A 10392-nucleotide genomic window follows, 5' to 3' on the forward strand; every position below is an offset into this window, starting at 1 on the left:
AGCCAAAGTGATAATTATTGGAGCAGCTTAATTAATGTTTCCAGTGTAATTTGCTGTTAATATCCTTTTCCAACCCCAGTTTGTATTTTTATCACTTTTATCCAGGGTGGAAGATGCCATGCTGGAGATTGACTCTGTATGGTTTTTCAATGTTGATACTTGGGAACCTGTTGGAGAGGCCAGGGTTGAAAAAGGGATGCCGTAGAACCTGAGAGGGTGTTATCCGCTGATGTGCATCCAAGGCCAACATCTCTTTAATTAGGCTGACAAATAAGCGTTGGCCATCTTCTGGTCCTCGTCTAAACATTATTTGTTCGAGGTCATCCAGACGCGTCAGTTTTATGTATCTTGTCTTCAAAGATTCATATCCTGTCTCGTATTTAAATTGTTGGGCGGTCTTAAATGTCCAGCGTTGTTGGTTGTAGTTGTAGTTGTCTTTTGTGAAATAGTCTTCAGTGTACACGCCAGGATCGAGAACATGATCTGGTGGCTGACCCTGAGTCTCTATGATGAATTTCAAAACATCATAATATTTTTTTCCAGGGTAGAGTGGCACCCCTGTAACAAGCTCAACAGCCACCAGCCCCAGAGACCACATGTCACATGCTTCGTTATAAGGAAGGCCAAGCATAACCTCAGGTGCACTATAACCAACCGTCCCCACACGGTCACCAGGCATCACTGCAGACGCAGGACATGCAAGGCCAAAGTCTATAAGTCTGACTTTGACTGGAGACTCATAGCGATTTACAACCATGATGTTTCCAGGTTTGAGGTCAGCGTGCACTATTCCCAAAGAACCCAGGTGGGACAGAGCATTTGTGAGTTGACCTAAAATTGGCCTGACTTCGCTTATGGGGAGACGCCGGTTATCCGGGTCCCCTATGTAGTCCCACAGGCATTGATCTAGGAGTTCAAATTTCAGGCAAACTCGCTCTCTGTCAAGGAAAAAGCCGTTCCATTGAACAATGTTGGCGGCATCTGGATCCAACCTTCGCAGCTGCTCCAGGATGAAAATTTCCTTTTTTGCCTGTTGCAGAATATCAGTGCGGTTCTTGTTCACCTTAATAGCCACAGCTCGGTTGGTTTTGGTATCACGGCATTCTGCTACAATACCAAAGCCCCCTTCTCCGAGGAAAGCCTCTACCTTGTAGTGGTTTCCCAAAATGCTCCCTTCAACTATTTCAAGCTCATCTGAGCTGAAGGATGAGCTGGCTGATGTGTGGACGAATACTTGCTGAGAAAATTCAACCGAGTTTTGAAAACTGCAGTTGATTTTCTCTGATCTCTTGCATTTCAACTTTGAAGGGTGCTGAAAGACCACAGGGTTTTGTGGTCTTTCAGCACTCATGTCAATGCAAGGGGAACTCTTAGGGTTGAAAAAGGGATGCCGGAGAACCTCCGACGGTGTTATGCGCTGGTTTGCATCCAAGGCCAACATCTGTTTAATTAAGCTTACAAACAAACGTTGGCCATTTTCAGGTCCTCTTCTAAACATCATTACTTGTTCGAGGTCATCCAGACGCGTCAGTTTTATGTATCTTGTCACCAGGGACTCATGTCCTGTCTCGTACTGAAATTGTTGGTCAGTCTTAAATGTCCAGCGCTGTTGGTTGTCGTTGTCTTCAATGAAATAATCTTCAGTGTACACGCCAGAGTCTAGAACATGATCTGGTGGCTGACCCTGAGTCTCTATGATGAATTTCAAAACATCATAGTCTTCATTTCCAGGGTAGAGTGGCACCCCTGTACCAAGCTCCACAGCCACCAGCCCCAGAGACCACATGTCACTTGCTTCATTGTAAGGAAGGCCAAGCATAACCTCAGGTGCACTATAACCAACCGTCCCCACACGGTCACCAGGCATCACTGCAGACGCAAGACATGCGAGGCCAAAGTCTATAAGTCTGACTTTGACTGGAGACTCATAGCGATTTACAACCATAATGTTTCCAGGTTTGAGGTCAGCGTGCACTATTCCCAAAGAACCCAGGTGGGACAGAGCATTTGTGAGTTGACCTAAAATTGGCCTGACTTCGCTTATGGGGAGACGCCGGTTATTCGGGTCCCCTATGAAGTCCCACAGGCATTGATCTAGGAGTTCAAATTTCAGGCAAACTCGCTCTCTGTCAAGGAAAAAGCCGTTCCATTGAAAACTGTTGGCGGCATCTGGATCCAACCTTCGCAGCTGCTCCAGGATGAAAATTTCCTTTTTTGCCTGTTGCAGAATATCAGGGCGGTTCTTGTTCACCTTAATAGCCACAGCTTGGTTGGTTTTGGTATCACGGCATTCTGCTACAATACCAAAGCCCCCTTCTCCGAGGAAAGCCTCTACCTTGTAGTGGTTTCCCAAAATGCTCCCTTCAACTATTTCAAGCTCATCTGAGCTGAAGGATGAGCTGGCTGATGTGTGGACGAATACTTGCTGAGAAAATTCAACCGAGTTTTGAAAACTGCAGTTGATTTTCTCTGATCTCTTGCAATTCAAGTTTGAAGGGTGCTGAAAGACCACCGGGTTTTGTGGTCTTTCAGCACTCATGTCAATGCAAGGGGAACTCTTAGGGTTGAAAAAGGGATGCCGGAGAACCTCCGACGGTGTTATGCGCTGGTTTGCATCCAAGGCCAACATCTGTTTAATTAAGCTTACAAACAAACGTTGGCCATTTTCAGGTCCTCTTCTAAACATCATTACTTGTTCGAGGTCATCCAGACGCGTCAGTTTTATGTATCTTGTCTCCAGGGACTCATATCCTGTCTCGTACTGAAATTGTTGGTCAGTCTTAAATGTCCAGCGCTGTTGGTTGTCGTTGTCTTCAATGAAATAGTCTTCAGTGTACACGCCAGAGTCTAGAACATGATCTGGTGGCTGACCCTGAGTCTCTATGATGAATTTCAAAACATCATAGTCTTCATTTCCAGGGTAGAGTGGCACCCCTGTACCAAGCTCCACAGCCACCAGCCCCAGAGACCACATGTCACTTGCTTCATTGTAAGGAAGGCCAAGCATAACTTCAGGTGCACTATAACCAACCGTCCCCACACGGTCACCAGGCATCACTGCAGACGCAAGACATGCGAGGCCAAAGTCTATAAGTTTGACTTTGATGGGAGACTCATGGCGGTTTACAACCATGATGTTTCCAGGTTTGAGGTCAGCGTGCACTATTCCCACAGAACCCAGGTGGGACAGAGCATTTGTGAGCTGACCTAAAATTGGCCTGACTTCGCTTATGGGGAGACCCTGGTTTTTCCAGTCCCCTATATAGTCCCACAGGCATTGATCAAGGAGTTCGAACTTTAAGCAAACCCGCTCTCCGTCGTGGAAAACGCCGTTCCATTTAACAATGTTGGCGGCATCTGGATCCAACCTTCTCAGCTGCTCCAGGATGAAAAGTTCCAGTTTTGCCTGTTGCAGAATATCAGAGTCGCTCTTGTTGACTTTAATAGCCATAGCTCGGTTGGTCATGGTATCACGACATTTGGCTACAATACCAAAGCCCCCTTCTCCAAGGAAAGCCTCTACCTTGTAGTGGTTTCCCAAAATGCTCCCTTTAACTATTCCAAGCTCATTTGAGCGGAAGGATGGGTTAGCTGACATGGTGAAATGTGTCGGCTTGGTCAGTGAATTGCTAAGTAATGCGAAATTCTCTCAAAACTCTCCAAAAGGGTTTGCTTACTGTCAGGTCAAGGTCCGTTGAGCAGCAAAGTTTAACAGAGCAAAGCTCCTATTTAAGGGTTTTTTTCTCTCAGCAAGATGATGACATCACAAGGGATCAAAGGCATTCTACTTTGGATCAAAGGCATTCTATTTTTTCAGTTGAAACACTGAAAAAAAATAGTGTTTCAACAGGGCAGGCTGGCGCCCTGTGGGAGGCAGAGGTGATAGGGTAAGGATGCAGAGGATAAGAAAAGATCTTATCTGTCAGCTCATCAGCGAGCAGCCGCAGAATCACAGGTGCAGCTTGGCAGGGGATGGAGAGTGAAGACAAAATCAACAATGACTTATGGCAGGGGTGTCAAACTCAAATACACAGTGGGCCAAAATTCAAAACTGGAACAAAGTTGCGTGATAACATTAATATTTATTGGAAAAAAAAACTTCCTCCAGATATAAGAATGAATCTTTTCTTATGGACTCAAATACGTTTTGCTGGAAAACTGAATATGGAACAAGCAAAGCTTAATACTAAACAATATATATATTAGCTGTATAATACCAGTAGGCCAGCTCTAATAGTAATTTGGTATGGCTTCGCGGGTCAAATGTAATTAGGCCCGCGGGCCAGAGTTTGACACCTATGCATTAGAGAATGCTCTACATTCAATTTGTTTAAGGCAAAGGTTAAAAACTGGTTATGGACAAATCAAGTGTGTGATCATGTATGAGTTGTATAGTATTAATGTTTTATTTGGGAACAGAATGGTGTGTATGTGTAAGTTTGGTGATGGAGTTTTTATTATGAATGAATGATGAATTTTTATGAATTATTATGTCTATTTTTTATGTTTAAGGACAACAGATGGAAATTAGCCCTTGGCTGCTATGTTTACATTCATGTATTTTTTTTTTACATTTATGTTCATTAACATGCACTGTCCTAAATAAATAAATAAATAACAATCTATATGTTTTTGCCTGAATCTTCCACCACAAACAGAAAGAGGACACGTGAGCTGTTGTCTGAGTATCAATGCAAATACACACCAGAAATTGTTTAGTAAAGACAAATTTAATAAATGAAAGCTGGTGAGAAGGCCTTTAATGTTTTTCTTTGGATCGTCCTTCAATCCATCTATCCATTTTCTTCTGCTTATCTAGTTCATGGTTGGAGCCATTAGGGACAACATCACCAAGAATTAGAGGAATAGTCTGAATGAGCCACAGCCTTTGACTGGCATTAAGACCGAAGCCAAAACAAGTTTTTGTTTGTTGAACGATTCTTTTTAGCCACAAAGCTAAAACTGATACACAAACACGCTGGAGTATGTTTTCAGTTGAACCTTCGGACTAAATACTTTGTCAGTAAAACACATTCTACAGTCGTAGCTTTCAGAGAACGATTCAACATAACTAAGAACTGAGTTCAAACCTCAATTATCACCAGTTACTTACTTGTGCATTGTTCAGTCAATGATACTTATTGAAACCACTGTTTTCTAATAAAGGTAAAGAACAATAACATCTTTAATTTAGATGTCAAAAAGTATTTGCGGCTCCCAGTGTTTTCTTTTCCGTGGAAACGGGGTCCAAACGGCTCTTTGGGTGTTAAAGGTTGCTGACCCCTACCCTAGGGGAATTTGATGTTTCAGTCATCATCATAAACTTAAATTTGCATTGTGCCATTTGAGAATAATGGTTAATATCTGTCATCACAAAAATCCTCACACATACAGTAGCTGGTTTATTCATGTGACGTGAAACTTCTGCATTTTTGAAAATCAAAGCTAATGTTTTAAAAAGATGTACATAAATGAAAGTGTTGTTAACTGGAGATTGCTCATATAGAGCAGATGATTCGCTTCTCTTTGAAATATATCGCACCCACAAATTAATTTAAACTGGGATCCATGTTCAGTAATATCTGACTGATGTGGATTTTGAATATTACATGTAACATGTCCAGAAGAACTATGATAAAAATTTAAATTCAATTCAATTCAATTCAATTTTATTTATATAGCGCCAAATCACAACAAATGTCGCCTCAAGGCGCTTAAATGCATTCTAAAACTTGCACACGCATGGTCACGTAAACGTAAACTGCAGTGAACATTCGTCTTAGGATCAAACGAGAACACATTTTTTTTGCCTGCAGGGTGTAATCAATGAAAAAACCTAAAATGCTGGATTAACGCACTAGGTGTACTGTCCAAGGATCTACAAATGTAACCACTGTGCATTTTTTAAGTATTTATCTTTTAGCTTGCTTTGAAGAAAACAGCTTTTTACCATAAGGCTCACTACTGATGTGTAAAGAAAATTTAAGTGCAAATGTAACCCGGGTAATTTTCCGAAGTATGAAATTTGTGATAATTTGGCAGTCATTGAACGCATCACAGTGCCGTGAGCAAAGGCCTAGTCCAACTGCAGAATTTCTTTTTTCCTCCCGTCGATCTGGTGAGATGCATGCTGTTCTGGTGCCCTCTGCGATCTGGAAACCTGGGTACATTTAACACCAGTCACTGTAGATAGGTTTACAAAACATTTGTACTTAAAACTGATGCTTTAATTTGTTGTTAGAGAGAGAAATCATGAAGCGGTACGCGCTGAGCCGAATCCGACAAGCATTCGCCATTACACCAACTCTGGTGAGTTAGCTTGGAGCTCATGTTTACATTGAATATTATGTCCCTTTTTATGCTGCAGCCAGGTGTCAAGTTAACTGCTGGGATAGGGGGTGTTTTTTGTTGAGGAAGAAAGCTAAATGTTATAGAATGTGTGAATGAGCTTAGCTGAATGTTAGCAAGCTAGCGGCTAAGCAAGCCTGGTTACCGTCCTAAAATGGCGGCCGATACAAGGTCAATTACCGAGTTGATGTGTTTATGCCTAAGAAATTTTGGTTAACAACATTTACATTCTTTTTTGCATATATATATATATATATATACATATATATATATATGAGCTAGTTAGTGACATTGACACTGAGTTAGTGATACTGGAAGTCATGAATATGCTTTGGTTAATTCTCCAGCATCCGGGTGTGTGTAGGCTGGTTTTTCCTTTGGTATCCTGTTCCTACTGGATGATGTTCCTCATCTGATGACTCCACTGAAACATCCTACCTGGTAGATGGTCGTTGCTGCAAGTAAATGCTTCTGCTTTCTGGATGCTGTTACTGGATACTACACCGTTCCAACAGGGCGGTAGGAACAAATTGGAGGGCCCCAACGTTGCACTTTACCTTTCCCTGAGCTCAGGTGTTTGGGTTTTTTTGTTTGTTTTTTGGCCAAAGGACCTTGAAAAGTGTTTTGTTTTGTTTTTTGGGAACACTGAGTGGAAAGACAGTGAAAGAAAAGGGTTATTGTTTAAATTGTGTTTTAATAAATGTGTCTATGTTAAGTGAGTGTGGTGTTCGTTGTGTGCTGGGGGTCTTACTGTTCCTATGGTGGAGCAGCTACTACCAAACTCCTTTACAAAACTAGCCTCTGATGGGTTACAGATATTTGGGACACATTTCAATTCTTGTAACCTCTCTCTATAGAAATTGTGATTCTTTCTTTTTTTGGGGGGGGGGGATAAAACATTGTGGTGAAATTGATGATACAAACAGTCCTGATTTCCAAGCATTAAAGCTTTGGTGTAAGTACAGATTGAGTTACAAGTGGAGAGCCAGCCAGGAGATTGGACGATAGTAGCACCTTGACTTTCCAGCTCACAACACCCACCTTTTCATTTTTCTCAACCGCATTGAGTTGGACATTGTATGTTTGCAGATGCTTTAATGTAGACCAGCGGTCCCCAACCTTTTTTGCGCCACGGACCAGTTTATGCCCGACAATATTTTCACAGACCGGCCTTTAAGGTGTCGCGGATAAATACAACAAAATAAAACTAGTACCAGTACCGAAAAAAAAGATTTATTCATAACACACGTGAAAAGACCCAGGAACACAGAGTTAACGATAAAAACGATAACAAAATAACGGTGAAAACCGATAAAAACCCTGAAAACCTTACATTTCACACCTGAGCCTCAACTCTCACGGCCCGGTACCAAACGACTCACAGACCAGTACCAGACTACAAAAACAGAGCGAGGCATCTAAGCTTGAAAGGAGAGTGGATAAGCTTGCAAAGCAAGTAGAGAAACTGAGCCAAAGGCCCATGAATCCTCCTTTTGACAGTGAGCTTAGTGCAGCGTTAAAACAGAGAAAACAAACTGTTAAACTTCAAAATAAGACAGATGAGTTGTCTAAGAAACTTAGAGAGCTCGCTCGGTACCAGAAATGTCCTAAAGAAAATAACAGTGATGGCAAAGATTACTTAATGGCAAGAAACAGCAGTGGCAGGAGACCTGTTAAGGTTCCCTGTCTGACAAAAGCGTGGTTCAGCTTTAGATGTGGTGAAGATGATCATACTGCTGCTCGACGTCTGAATGAAGCTAACCAGACACTAGTCTGTCAGAAAAATGCTAAGTTAAAGGCAAAGCAAGAAAGGTTCCAAGCCCAACAGGTTACTGAGCCTTTTACTTTAAACTTGTAGCAGCTCTTGTTGTGGGAGAGAGAGGGCCTTTAATGTTTCTCTTTGGATCATCCATCCATCCATTTCTTCTGCTTATCCGGTTCAAGGTTGGAGCCATCCCAGCTGTTATGGGGCTAGAGGCGGGCAAAACCTGGACAGGTGGCCAGTCTAACACAGAGAAACACGCAACCATTCACACTCACATTCAACCTAACTGCATCGCTCTGGACTGTGGGAAGAAGCCGGAGTACCTGGAGGGATCCACAAAGGCACGAGGACTCTCTTTCAGGTCACTGCCGTTCACGTTGCTCTGAACACTCTCAGTTGTCTTTGGAACAAATAACACCAAAAGAGTGAATCACTTCAGAACAACAGGAACACTCCTGGTTATTGTGAGCAAACATCATAACAAGATGAATATATTTACCATTTTAATGAGGGAGAATCTTTTGTGTGGAGTTTCTTCTCAGCGTGACTCTTTTTCCTGACTTTTAGAAACAAGAGGCAGAAAAGAGAATAAAAGTTAAAACCTCCACAATTTTCAAATATTTTAGGACAGAATTTTAGAAACAACCTTAAGCACTATTTACTACTTACCACTTTGTTCAGGCTTGCTGGTGTTCGACATGCTTCACTTTATATTAAATCCTGAAGCACTTCCTCAGTGGAGTCGGGCTCTGGATGCTGTTCTCTTCCTCTTAGCACCCTTTGCCGACGTCTTCAGAAAACGGCAGAGAACCGACATGAGAACTCTGTCGTCTGCGCTGTAGTCTGTTACTCTCCAGCAGTTCGTCATCTCAGTGTCCTCTGTTCGGTAAACGGTGGAGATGACTCTGGTGACGGGGAGGCCGTCGACAGTCAGGGTGCAGACGCAGTTCCTCCGGTCTGCCTTCAGCACAGCAAGATCCGCTTTCTCGGGAAGAACTGGAGTCAGGAAGCGTGGATGAGAACTGGAGCCCGCAGGCGGCAGCATCATCCCAGCTGGTGAGTCCGTAGGAGGAGAAAGAGTGGTGTTCTCTCTCTGGCTCAGCCTCACATGGACAAATGGAGTCGTCACCTGGTCCAGGTGGAACAATCCTTTAAACACTGTGAGGAAAGTCCTTGGACCCCGTCACCAGGTTATGGTATAGAGTGAGGACCAGGTGGGACATGGAGTCCAGATTGCTGTTGGTCAGTTGACGGTTCCTCAAGTTAATGACGACCATCTGACGTGAAATGGTTGGAAACCTCACAGCAGTCTGACATATTATATTATACCTTTTAGCCTGCTGCACCATAGCATTGCTCTTTCTCACGCTCAATGAAAAGGGATAGCAGGTGCATCTAGCGATCTAAGTCGGTAGAAATCATTTTGCAATTCCTTCGTTTCTTGAAGAGTTCGGAAAATCCGAGTTTTCACAGCACTAGTAGGAAAAAGTTCCTGTTTGCACTGAAATGTGAAACCGAATTCCAATTTTTCCTTCTGCTTTTATATCCGTAGCTCAAACACGCCATCCTCATCACCATGACTCCCAGTGTCACCTAAAACCAATTTCATTTATTCAAAAGAAATTTTTTTAAAAAAAAATATTTTTCTCATTTAATTTTACTATTTCATGTTCTTTTTTTTGCCAATCTTTGTGGTTTTCTATGCTGCAAAAAAAATAAATCACCACTTTATAAAAAAATAACTGAAATTCATAACGACTATTCAGACTATTCATAATGGACTTTTTGCATTAAAGAATAGTTTTTCCATGTGCTTACACTGCTATCAGAGCCGATGTTGTGCCAAAAAGTAATCGGTGTCCAAGAAGTAATTAACGGTATTTAAAGCTATCAAGTATTTGCTTGCTCTGAAGAACACAGGTCTTTACCATTACTGTTGTGTAAGCAAAAATGCTGAGTGTAACTCAGGTTTTCCAAAGATTGAGATTTCTGATCATTTGGCAGTCATTGAATGCATCACAGCACGTCATTAGCCATTCCCGGGCATCCATGAAAACAGAATTTATTAAATTTAAGTTAGCAGGGAGTTCGCTAGTTTTCACCCAAACATAATATAGCATGTTCTGACTGAGAGATATCTGAAAAAATTAAAAATTAAAAAGTTGAAGCGAGGGTTCCCGATGGTTAGGGACAAATGCAGTTGCTTGGCAGGATCCTGCAAAGAACCAAACTTCAGTCAGGAGAACAACTGAGATAATCTGTCCACAATACGAGGTTAG

At 42.2% G+C, this 10392-nt stretch overlaps 1 pseudogene; it reads right to left on the reverse strand.

Moving 5' to 3' along the window:
• Positions 1-8826: 8826 nt before the first annotated feature.
• On the reverse strand, positions 8827-9462 carry LOC148100131 (uncharacterized; annotated as a pseudogene).
• Positions 9463-10392: the final 930 nt, after the last annotated feature.

Source organism: Neolamprologus brichardi, chromosome 12, assembly GCF_056152115.1.
Source record: "Neolamprologus brichardi isolate AB-2024 chromosome 12, ASM5615211v1, whole genome shotgun sequence".
NCBI lineage: Eukaryota > Metazoa > Chordata > Actinopteri > Cichliformes > Cichlidae > Neolamprologus > Neolamprologus brichardi.